The sequence below is a fragment of the Oncorhynchus kisutch genome, linkage group LG16, assembly GCF_002021735.2.
Source record: "Oncorhynchus kisutch isolate 150728-3 linkage group LG16, Okis_V2, whole genome shotgun sequence".
NCBI classification, from domain to species: Eukaryota; Metazoa; Chordata; class Actinopteri; order Salmoniformes; family Salmonidae; genus Oncorhynchus; species Oncorhynchus kisutch.
Genome location: NC_034189.2, coordinates 34546697 through 34559042, shown reverse-complemented (window position 1 = coordinate 34559042; position 12346 = coordinate 34546697). Strand labels below are relative to the sequence as shown.

General features: G+C 43.2%; 1 long non-coding RNA gene across 8 annotated transcripts; it reads right to left on the bottom strand.

Annotated features, from left to right (window-relative positions):
• Nucleotides 1–245: 245 nt before the first annotated feature.
• LOC109906275 (uncharacterized) lies at nt 246–7746 on the bottom strand. 8 transcript variants are annotated; one of them, XR_004203424.1, is made up of 5 exons: nt 7073–7626; nt 3094–3185; nt 1637–1773; nt 773–904; nt 246–691 (listed from the first exon to the last, which is right to left on the bottom strand). It is a non-coding gene; the product is annotated as an uncharacterized LOC109906275 (long non-coding RNA). The 8 variants fall into 8 exon arrangements; XR_004203425.1 differs by having other exon boundaries at nt 1637–1768; nt 7073–7625; XR_004203426.1 differs by having other exon boundaries at nt 3117–3185; nt 7073–7622.
• Between the last annotated feature and the right edge of the window lie 4600 nt (nt 7747–12346).

Genomic DNA, 12346 nt, shown 5'->3' with positions numbered 1-12346 from the left:
GACATGGTTCGATCCCTCCTTAGGAAGGATTAAGTAAATAAAACATGAAACAATCCCAATACAGAAACTATTGGACACTCTATTATGTATTATTCTAATATGTAATCATTATAGAATATTAATGATAAACCTTTAAACTTCACTCTTCCTCCCCATCTCCAGATGACAAAACCTGCACACAGGCCAAGGGGTGCAGGTCTGCCGACTTCCTTCTGGCCACACAATGTATTCTGAGAAATAGGACATTGCTTTAACTGTGAATGCACTTTATTGCAGATATTTTCCTCAAATAAAATTCACCATACATTAAAATAAACAAGTTATTACAACCGATTTACATTGGGTCTAATGTGTGTATGAGGCATGTTTTTCAACTCAGAAAAAAAGCACACAAAATGTCCTAAAACTACACATTAAGCAAGTCTTTTACAATATTATCAATCACACTTTGATTTGATAGATAGTTTGAGTAATTATGTAGATATTGAGCATGGCTATGAGGGAGTAGATATCTCCAATCCTACAATAAAATGGAGCAAACATTAAACAAGTAATTACAACTTATTTACATTGTGGATGTGTGTATGTGTGTGCATGTTTTATTTTTCCTTGTCAGACACCCATCTCTGATAGGCCCAGTGTATGCACTTCTGGGTGAGGCTGTCAGGCAGTGGTGGAGTGCATGGCAGATCTGAATGAGAGATGCACAAAGTGACAGTAAGTATACAGCTCAACAACATGTCTGTGTGTACATCTAATAATTCTGAATTACCTGTATCCATCTGGGAATACCCATAAGTTTCTCCTTTCACGGCCAGTGTAGAAGGCATTGGTGCAGCTGGTAAATTAACTACCACAGCAGAAGACTGCTGTGACTGCAGCTGAACTGCTGGGCGTGGCAGATCTAAAATAGAGAGGCACAATTTTCTTAACATACAATAACTATACAACTATACAAAAGTCATAGACTGAATGAGTGTAAGGCCTAGATTCAATCAGATCAAGCGTTAACCGGCGATAGCCGACACCCGTATAGCTGATGTCTTGGAGGTGTCGGAGGTGTAACTGCGTTGGACCTGTCAACTTGGTAAGAAGCAGCTCTTGATCATTGTCACAAACCCACACCCATCCTACTTGCGTTACAAGTTCAGAACGAGAAAATGTAACAATAGAAATAATGACGCTCAAATTCAAAATCATTCATCTAAATAATGAGGATTTCTATCAGCCTAATTGGGATGCAGATTACATCTTAAATTCCACTGTTCTAACTTGTAAATAGGGCTGCATGAGATTTCTGTTAATGCGACTCCATGCAGCCAATGGCAATGTCCGCTTAAGGTATAATGCCAGGAGCCGCTTGTTAATTGGCCAGCTCTAACACAGTTCCACCTCAGACACCGCCAAAACAACCGCTATGTGGATGTCGGCTAAAGCGGATGTGATTGAATAGAGCCCCAAGTGTGGGAGAGTGCGCATGTGTGTATACATTCATGTGATAATTACCTGTATCACATGTTGTGGCCAGTGTAGCAGATGCAGGAGCAGACGACAGAGAGGAACAATTTTCTTAAGTTAAAATAATTATACAACAAAACAGAGTGAGTGAGTGTGTATACGTGTGTTTGATAAGTACCTGGACCACATCACACATTCAGGTCTACAAGCCTTTGGAAGTTCCAGCGTGCCACTCCAGGCCTGGAACAGCTTGGTGGAAAGACGGTTACCTGTCACCCACCGAGCAGGTTGGCAAAGCCTTGACTACACACTAACCTAAACAGAACAGACTATGGGAGGCGCACAGTAGTACATAGAGCCATGACTACATGGAACTCTATTCCACATCAAGTAACTCATGCAAGCAGTAAAATTAGACTTAAAAAAACTGATAAAAATACACCTTTATGGAACAGCGGGGACTGTGAAGAGACATGCATACACGCGATAACATATGCACTGTACACACACGTACACAAGGAGTTTGTGTTGTGTGTATATATATATATATATATGGTAGTAGAGTAGTGGCCTGAGGGCACACACTTAATGTGTTGTGAACATATTGTAATGTTTTTAAAATTGTATAACTGCCTTAATTTCGCTGGACCCGAAGAAGAGTAACTGCTGTCTTGGCAGCAGCTAATGGGGATCCACAATAAATACAATACAACAAATGAATTATGTTCGTGTGTGTGTGTGTCTAGCAACCCACGCAGCAGACTTCTTTTTTGCAACTGCTCATCGTACTTACCCTTGCAATGTGATATGCGTGTGTGTTCTGTTTTGGTCAGGTTGACAAGGATGTGTCAACCTGACCACATCCTTGTAGTAGGACACTCAGTGATTAGCTTTGGAACAAAACTACTCTCAACAGCGTACAATTTAAAGGATATCAAATATTCAGATCTGGATTGACAAGTACGGTAAATGCAGGACATGAGCTCTAGGACCATGCATCGGGACAACCTGGCCTGACGACTCCTGGCTTTCCCTGTCTCCAGTCCACCTGGTCGTGCTGCTGATCCAGTCTCTGCTGTTTATGTCTGCAGCTATGGAACCCTGACCTGCTCAAGGCTCACCGGAGGTACTACCTTGTCCTAGACCCGCTGTTTGATCCTGCCTCTCTCTACCGGACCTACTGCCTCAACCTCTAAATGCTCAGCTATGAAGAGCCAACTGGCATTTACACCTGAGGTGCTGAACTATTGCACTCTCTATTATTTAACACTGCTGATCATCTGTGAACGCTGAAACAGCTTTGAGTAATCTGGCCTAAATGGCTGTACTCTTTTATAATCTCCAAAAATGTTACTCTTTTATAATCTCCACAAGCACAGACAGAAGAGGACTGGCCACCCCTCAGAGCCTGGTTCCTCTCTAGGTTTCTTCCTAGGTTCCTGCCTTTCTAGGGAGTTTTTCATAGCCACTGTGCTTCTACGTCTGCTTGCTTGCTCTTTGGGGTTTTAACCTGGGTATCTGCTTAAGCACTTTGTGACAACTGCTGATGTAAACGGGGCTTTATAAAATACATTTGATAGATTGCGTGTATATGCTTCTTTTCATATCAGTAAATATGACATTGAGTTGTCTTACATTTCTTCAATAGGAAGTTGTACCTTAAGCCAACACCTTTTCCTGGTTTTTCCTGCTGGGAACAGTTGGCTTCAGGTTTGGGAATGGAGGGCCTAGAGAATTGGAATATTAACAATAATTAGTGTCCACACTTAAGAATGAATGAAATTCAATATGGGTTAGTGTAACAGTACTCGTCTTGCGTTGTGTACAATCAGTCATCGACACGGAACTCCAACATGTAGCACCAGTCATGTAGCTTTATTCTGATAAGAACGACACAAAATTGCACGTCATGCAATGCACGTCTCACCATCCAACTCTGCACTCACGCACGCTGGTTTGGTGCTTGTTCACTGGGGAGTTACCAAAATAATACAATTACAATATAATATCGTTAACAATGTACCTGATAAGAACGACACAAAATTGCACGTCATGCAATGCACGTCTCACCATTCAACTCTGCACTCACGCACTGTACAAAATATATGAAACCCCCCCCACCAGACACAGCAAGTTGCTAGCTAGTACTGGCGGGAATTCTCTACAACAAAATGCACAACAAATATTCTCCAAAAACCGCTGCATCTTATGTGTGATGTTCGAATAACATTTACAAACAATTTGATATAAATTGTAAATTTAAATCATCACTTGGGAGTATAAAAATCACTTTTGATGTACAGTGCTTTGCAACCGTCACACACAGGAGTATAAACTCTCTTCCAGAGATCTCCATCCATCTTCAGGTGGCGAATCAAGTGCTTTAGGAGATTGCTGCCCAAGATGAGGTCATCACTCTGGCCTTCAACCACCAGTGTAGGCACAGCAACTCTACATCCGTACACCTCCATCTCCAGTTCACATACTCCCAAAGGCCTCGTCTTCAACCCACCACAACCAACCAAGACTACCTCTGTAGGACTCAATGGTGGACTTTTCAACACTCCTGCATGCAACAGTTCAGGTAAGACCCTAGAGCTCAAGGTATAAGCCATGGATCCACTGTCAAGCATAGCTCTCACTTCCACTTCTCCTCCTATTCACACCTTGGCATAGAATAAATCATCATACGGAGAAAGTCTCTGTGTGTTCTGCATTATGATACTCTTCTCAGTCTCCATTTCGTCACAAACACTTTTATATACAGACTCCAAATCAACAGCTCTCACTGATGGGGACTCTACAAAAGGCCGAACACTCTCCCCTTCTACATGCAGGCCTACTAGTTTTCCGGAAGCTGAGCAGTGATTACTGTGGGGACTCCCACCAGCTCTGCTCAGAGCTGCAGCCTTGGGGCACTGAGAGCGTGCGTGGCCAGCTACATGACAAAGAAAGCAGAGGTGATTGGCCCTGCAGTGAAAGTAAGTATCATGTCCAGCATCCCCGCACACGTTACATGGCCCATTAGACTTCACTTTGCTCCTATTCCCTTTTTGGAACTTATGGTCAGACTGTTGTGGCCTCTGCTCCAGCACACGCTCCAGCATTGCAAGGATACGTTCCATCGGCTCAGCTGAGCCCTGAAAAGTCTGGGCTGGGTAAGGCAACGTATTGGGTACTTCCATGTGGGTTCTCACAGCAGGCATGGTGATCGGCATGACAGCGCCAACTTCCTGCTTCATTGTTGCGATGGCTGGGGTCAACTTCGATAAGTGAGAGTACCTCCACTCCCTCCTGTATTCATCCAGCCTCTCATGAACATCTGCAGCAGTCCACTGCTGTAATGGCTTGCACTTAAAGATAAGCGACAGTTCAGCATTAGGGCAATGTCTGATGAACATGACTGTGAGCTCACGAGATGAGTCTTCAACACTTTTTTCCTGTCTCTCTAGACAATCTTCAGCAACCTCCATAGCCCTGTTCAGTCTGAGCCAGTATTCAAATGGTTGTTCATCAGTCAGAGGTAATGTGGCATAAAAGTCAGCAAGGGGCATGCTTGAAAAAACAGTGTCACTAAAATGTTGTTTCAGTATGTCAAAGATGGGACTCGGGCCTTTAGATAAATCAATGGAGGGATTGCTGCGTATGCCAACTTTAACAACCCCGCGGGCCCTTCCCATAAGCCTGCCCATTACCTCAACTGCTTGGTCCATCACAGACACGCCCCTCTTACGCATGTAAACCATTACCATATCCTCCCACTCATGCACTGTACACTTTTCAGAGCCATCCCCCCGAAAGTACACCGGTTCCCTGATATCAGACTTCAATACCAGGTTCAGGCCTGACACATCCATACCCCTCGAGCTGCATACACTCCCCATAACATTGTCCCCAACTTGTCCAACATTTGCCTTTGACTCCAAACAGGAGGCAATGTTCTCCCCAATGGAATGACCAATCTGCTGTACTATGTCTGCTATGAAATCCATGGAGACCTCCCCACTCCCTGTATTTGGCAAAACTCTTTCATACACATCCTTGGGCATGTCCATGGGTAAACTATCATCAAAACCCTCCAGTTTGGGCATAGGTGTAGAAGTAACTGGAATTTTGGCTGAACCCCTACCAACAGATGGTGACAGATTAAATGACAGGAAACCCCTACCTCTCCCAACACCTTCCATTTTAACAATGGGAAATCAACACCCTAATAAAAATGTAAATAGCAAAACATATATATATATATTTTATAAACCTCACGTCAAAATATAACCTATATCTAGTACACTGGTAAAACTCACCCTACTTATATCAGATATACATTAGAATTGCAATTAAACAAGTACCACAAAAGTTATCGTTTATCTGTGGAGCCTCAGCCAGAGAAATCATAAATTTCGATAAAACGTTCTAGTGGCGCCCTCTTGTGGCGAAATGCGATATCGCCATAAACTGCACAAGCAACGTCTTATCTGATTCTTCAACAGCAACCACGGCGAAGGATGATCCGATCCAGAAGAACGGTCACGGCACCACTGTAACAGTACTCGTCTTGCGTTGTGTACAATCAGTCATCGACACGGAACTCCAACATGTAGCACCAGTCGACACAAAATTGCACGTCATGCAATGCACGTCTCACCATCCAACTCTGCACTCACGCACGCTGGTTTGGTGCTTGTTCACTGGGGAGTTACCAAAATAATACAATTACAATATAATTTCGTTAACAATGTACCTGATAAGAACGACACAAAATTGCACGTCTCACCATCCAACTCTGCACTCACGCACTGTACAAAATATATGACCCCCCCCCCACCAGACACAGTAAGTTGCTAGCTAGTACTGGCGGGAATTCTCTACAACAAAATGCACAACAAATATTCTCCAAAAACCGCTGCATCTTATGTGTGATGTTCGAATAACATTTACAAACAATTTGATATAAATTGTACATTTAAATCATCACTTGGGAGTATAAAAATCACTTTTGATGTACAGTGCTTTGGAACCAACAACTTAACGCTGGTTTGGTGCTTGTTCACTGGGACGATTCTAACTGGAACATCCCCCCTCGTAAGCAAGCTACGCAAATCAGCCAATAAGATGCCATGTTGAGTAGGTGAAGGCAAGACAAACTCAAACCAAAAACCCATTGGCTTATCAATAAAGTGGCAAGGGGAATCACCAATATAACCCTGTTACATTAGCTGTGTACCCTCATCTGATTGAGAATTGATGTTATACTGTATGTCTATTTTCTTCTGAAAATCTGCCACCAAACCACACAATTCTATCTTGCGAGAGTGTACACAACCATTAGCTTATTTTACCATGTCAAAAACAACATAATTTGTAAAGGGACCCAACGAATAACAAAAGAGTAGGAAGGTTATTGTTGCTGTATACTGTACCCTAACCCAACTACTAGATGGTCACAAGGCTACGTTGTTATAATTTAGGAATGTTGTACTGTAGCCTACTGCACCCCATATCAACCAACTAGTAGTGATTATATAGGCTATATTGTTGTCATTCAGTAATGCTATAACGGTACTGTCGCCTACTGTACATCACATTATTATCCACCCACCTAAAGTTGACTTACCAGTATGCTGCTCACTTTCGGGAACCTTCCAGGCATCCAGATATGAGGTTAGCTAGCGATGCTAGCATTAGCTAGCTAACAGCGACAGCATGGTAGCTATGAAAATACCTATCGAGCAACAATGTCGAGGTCAAAAACGAAAGAAACTATGTTAAGCCATGCTGCCTTCGTAAGATAAGTCAAATCAAACTGAAATAATTAACAGGCTGAACGTACATTTATGTGACTAACTAGCTAACTTTAGCTTGCTAACTCAGTGACCGGTGATGAACCTATTCCTGTTTACAGTGTGTGCGTCCCACCCCCTTCCCACGTCCTGCACGGAGAAGCCCCACTGAATCAACATGTGGCCAGAATTATATCACATCCGGGTTGGTTAACAATGCATGAGAAACTGTTTAGGGCCATCCCGGGCTGCCTTGTCCAGCGCGTCATCGACTGTGCCACCAAAGCATGCTCAAGTGACAAAGTCGAAGTTGATATCTTCGTTGATAAACCAGGGTCGCTCCACAACTCCCTCTTTTCAAAGCGCGTCCTCACACTAGACCAGAGGACCCAGTCTTACAAGAACGCGGTCATTGGCCAAGGATGCCAGGTCTGATCCCTTCCAACACCAATGAAATGAAACAGGCAGGGAACACATCTCGAAGTCCAGCGCGCCATTGACTGCCACAAAAGCCTGCTCAAGTGGCAGAGTCGAAAATCCATGTTCATAAACCAGAGTCGCTACAATATCTTTGACATTTCTAACTAGTTTTCATTGGGAAGGCAGATATAGCGTTTTTATCAAAAGCAATCACGTTTACATTTGACAAAACAATCCTACTCATTACTCCATTTGCTATTTATTTCACGTTTAATTTGAGCCAATTTCGCCATGGGCTTGGAATAGGGCACCTGGCTCACGCCTGGGAGGCGGTTCCAAAACTAATGCGATCAATTTTCACACACACCAACTCGGGGCTCCCGGGCCAGAATAATTTAATCCCGTTTCTGAATCTGGCTCTGAGTTCCTCCCCTACGAATTCTAGAATGGAAAAACATTCTAACCATTATGATTGTTCCCAGAAATCGATGGGCTGGGCCAGAGCTAGAACACACGTGGGTAAAGCAGTGGTTTGAACATTTGTCAAAGGCTTTTAAGATCCGATCACTGGTTATTTTGTTTTGTACAATGCTCCTTATTTTGACATGAAAAAAAAAATACTTCAATGATGGCAGTTTAAGACTGATCTATGTAGTGAACATAGAGCAGTGGGAGAATTCACTTTGATTCGTCAGGCAAATCTTTTAAGGAGAGCCTGTGATATCTTGAGTAGGTTGCATAAGAGGGAGATGTTCTGTGACCTCATGTCCATGGTTGTGATGACTGGAACAAGTACTGGGACAAGTTCCAGTGTGTGTTGTAATGTGCTCAGTTGTTCTCAGTTCCCACCACAAATCCCAGAGGCCTGAAAAGGTATAGGGGGAAAAGTTTTTGGAAAGGGAGAAAATGTCAGTCAAAATGTAGAAATTCCACCCCTGGTCCTTGTATGGAACAGTGTCACACCCTGATCTGTTTCACCTGTCTTTGTGATTGTCTCCACCCTTCTCCAGGTGTCACCAGTTTTCCTCATTAGTCCCTGGGTACTTGTTCCCTGCTTGTCTGTTGCCAGTGTGTCTTGTTTGTCAAGTCAACTAGTGTGTTGTTTTCTGTTCTCCTGCTTTTCCCCTTTGCTCTGTTTTGCTAGCACCCCCAAAATGTTGAGACATTTCTTGTGATGGAAAATCAGGTCAGAGATTTTAAGGTGGAAAATACAAACTTCAGAAGCATTTTTAAACCTCAAATACACTGCATTGCGGAACAGTTATCCTGCAACAGGGTGGTCAAATTAAGATCCAACATCTGTAGATGATCTGGTGGAATGACAAGGAGATCAAAAGTGATACACACACACACACACAGATATTGTGTGAAGGTCAATCTAAATTTAGTAGAAGTATGCTCTGCACTGTCTGGCTCTCACTGCCAGTAGAATAAAGTAAACACAGCAGGACTATCCACACCACTGGTGTACCTCACGCCCTCGCAATGTGGGCAGGACTATGAGCTCTCAACCCAATACTTTTTTGATGGGTTGGGGTCCAGGGGTGCTGTCCCCCAAGATAGCATATGAACACCTCATAAGCCATGTTCCTTGCTCAGACAATGCGAGTGGGCCTCGCAAAACTGTAGTACGCCACTGACACACGCACACACACACACACTGTATAGGGTGTGTATTACATGAACTTACCCTGTCTCCGACCTGCGTGTTGTATAATGTTTATGCTGCTGCAGATACAGATGGAGGCAGATTAAATAAAACCTGCATTGGCAATGTTGATGCACTATCTTTGTTTACACAACTACTGCCAGCAGCACATACCTATAGGTGTCTCAACTGGGAGCCTAGGGAGCGAGGCTTGGTATTTTTACCGTACTTAACACAATTTTGTACCAGGTCATATTTAAGCCACAGAAATGCTAAATGAAAATATGCCCCAAAGTAGACCCCAAAATGTCATTCTTATATGCTACTATGAAAATACTGACAGGTTTGATATCATTTTTGTGTTAGGAGTTTTGTGTAAAGCCTGTGACTTTGTTTTGTGTAACTTGTCTGTGGCACTTGTTCTCCGCAACAGTTTTAATGAGGGATGGATCATCCATCACTGTTTCTGGGATATAATTACTGCAGCAAATCCGTATTCATAAAGCGTCTCAGAGTAGGAGTGCTGATCTAGGATTGATAAATACCTCCCCTGGTATTAGGACCATAACAGTCCCAGTAGAAGCTTACTTACAGTTAAGTCAAGATCCAAACATACCCCTTCAAATCCTATCCTGCATTCCCCCCTCACCCTGGAGTGAGCAGAAGCATGCCACGGCATCGGCAGCAGCAGCAGTAGCTGACGTCACTTGTTTACCATCTTCTAGGTCGGCGCTCACTCTACCTCGCTCTCTGACTGTGGCACATAGAGCACTGTTACGCAACCTCTGTTCTGAACCTGACTGACTGTGGATGTTAGTTTAGCTCAAACATAGGCCTATATCCCTGTCAGGCATCTGCTCCTGAGTGGGGCAGTGGTCTAAGACACTGCAGTACCTGGTTTGAATCCAGGCTGCATCACATCTGGCTGTGATTGGGAGACCCATAGGGCAGCGCACAATTGGCCCAGCATTGTCAGGGTTTACGGGGTAGGCCATCATTGTAAATAAGTATTTGTTCTTAACTGACTTGCCTAGTTAAATAAAGGTTAAAATAAATAAATAAAAATAAAGGAGCCATGTCCCCCTATGATAAACCAACATTGTGTGTGTTCTCTGTCCTGCGGCTCCATCTATTCCTGGTTGGCTTCACTACAGCAGCTTCCTGGGTGGCTTCACCACTGTTGACTCAGGACTATGCTGCTCTCTCTCTCTCACACATGTAGGGGGAGAGGAGGCCCTCTAGTGGGCAAAGATTAATTAGCAAACCAGATAACCTGCTTCAGAGGTAGAAGTTGCCCCCAAAGCGCAGATCTAGGATCAGATTGCACTACCCCGAATTCTTACCATTAGGAGTATGAAACAATATCTGACTTTCTATCAGTGTCAGGGTAACGAGTGTCTCTGCATCAAATGCACACCCTATAATTATTATTATATTATAAATAAATGGAGTGAAGACCCTGCTTGTCTCTTTGTGTAATCATAGATATATTGGTCACTGGTTGAACTACATTACCAGTCAAAAGTTTGGACACACCTACTCATTCAAGGGTTTTTCTTTCTTTTTTCTACATTGTATAATAATAATGAATACATCAAAACCATAAAATAACACATATGGAATCATGTAGTATCATGCCCCAGGGCAGTGATTGGGGACACTACCCTGTGTAGGGTGCTGTCTTTCGGATGGGACGTTAAATGGGTGTTCTCACTGTCTGAGGTCATTAAAGATCCCATGGCACCCATGTTAACCCCGGTGTCCTGTCTAAATTCCCAATCTGGCCCTCAAACCATCACGGTCACCTAATAATCCCCAGTTTACAATTAGCTCATTCATCCCCCTTCTCTCCACTGTAAAAATTCCCCAGGTTATTGCTGTAAATGAGAATGTGTTCTCAGTCAATTTACCTGGTAAAATAATGAAGAAATTAACAAATTTAAAAAAATAAAGTAACCAAAAAAGTGTTAAACAAATCAAGATATATTTTAGATTCTTCAAAGTAGCCACTCTTTGCCTTGATGACAGCTTTGCACACTCTTGGCATTCTCTCAACCAGCTTCACCTGTAATGCTTTTCCAACAGTCTTGAAGGAGTTCGCACATATGTTGAGTACTTGTTGGCTGCTTTTCCTTCCCTCTGCGGTCCAACTCATCTCAAACCATCTCAATTGGGTTGAGGTCGGGTGATTGTGGAGTCCAGGTCATCTGATGAGCACTCCATCAGTCTCCTTCTTGGTCAAATAGCTCTTACACAGCCTGGAGGTATGTTGGGTCACTGTCCTGTTGAAAAAACAAATGATAGTCCCACACAAACCAGATGGGATGGCAGAATGCTGCAGAATGCTGTTGTAGCCATGCTGGTTAAGTGTGCCTTGAATTCCAAATAAATCACTGACAGTGTCACCAGCAAAGCACCCCCACACCATCACACCTCCTCCTCCATGCTTCACCGTGGGATCCACACATGCGGAGATCATCCGTTCACCAACTCTGCATCTCACAAAGACACTCATCAGACCAAAAGACAGACTTCCACCAGTCTAATGTTCATTGCATGTGTTTCTTGGAAAAGCACGTATCTTCTTCTTATTGGTGTCCTTTAGTAGTGGTTTCTTTGCAGCAATTCAACCATGAAGGCCTGATTCACGTAGTGTCCTCTGAATAGTTGAGATGTGTCTGTCACTTGAACTCTGTGAAGCATTTATTTGGGCTGCAATTTTTGAGGCTGGTAACTGTAATGAACTTATCCTCTGCAGCAGAGGTAACTTTCCGTCTTCCTTTCCTGTGGCAGTCCTCATGAGAGCCAGTTTCATCATAGTAATTGATGGTTTTTGCGACTGCACTTGAAGAAACTTTCAAAGTTCTTAATTCTCCTGATTGACTGACCATGTCTTAAAGTTGTGATAGACTGGCATTTCTCTTTGCTTATTTGAGCTGTTCTTGCCATAATATGGCATAATATGTACACCCTCCTACCTTGCCACCACACAACTGATTGGCTCAAACACATTAAGAAGGAAAGAAATTACACAAATGAA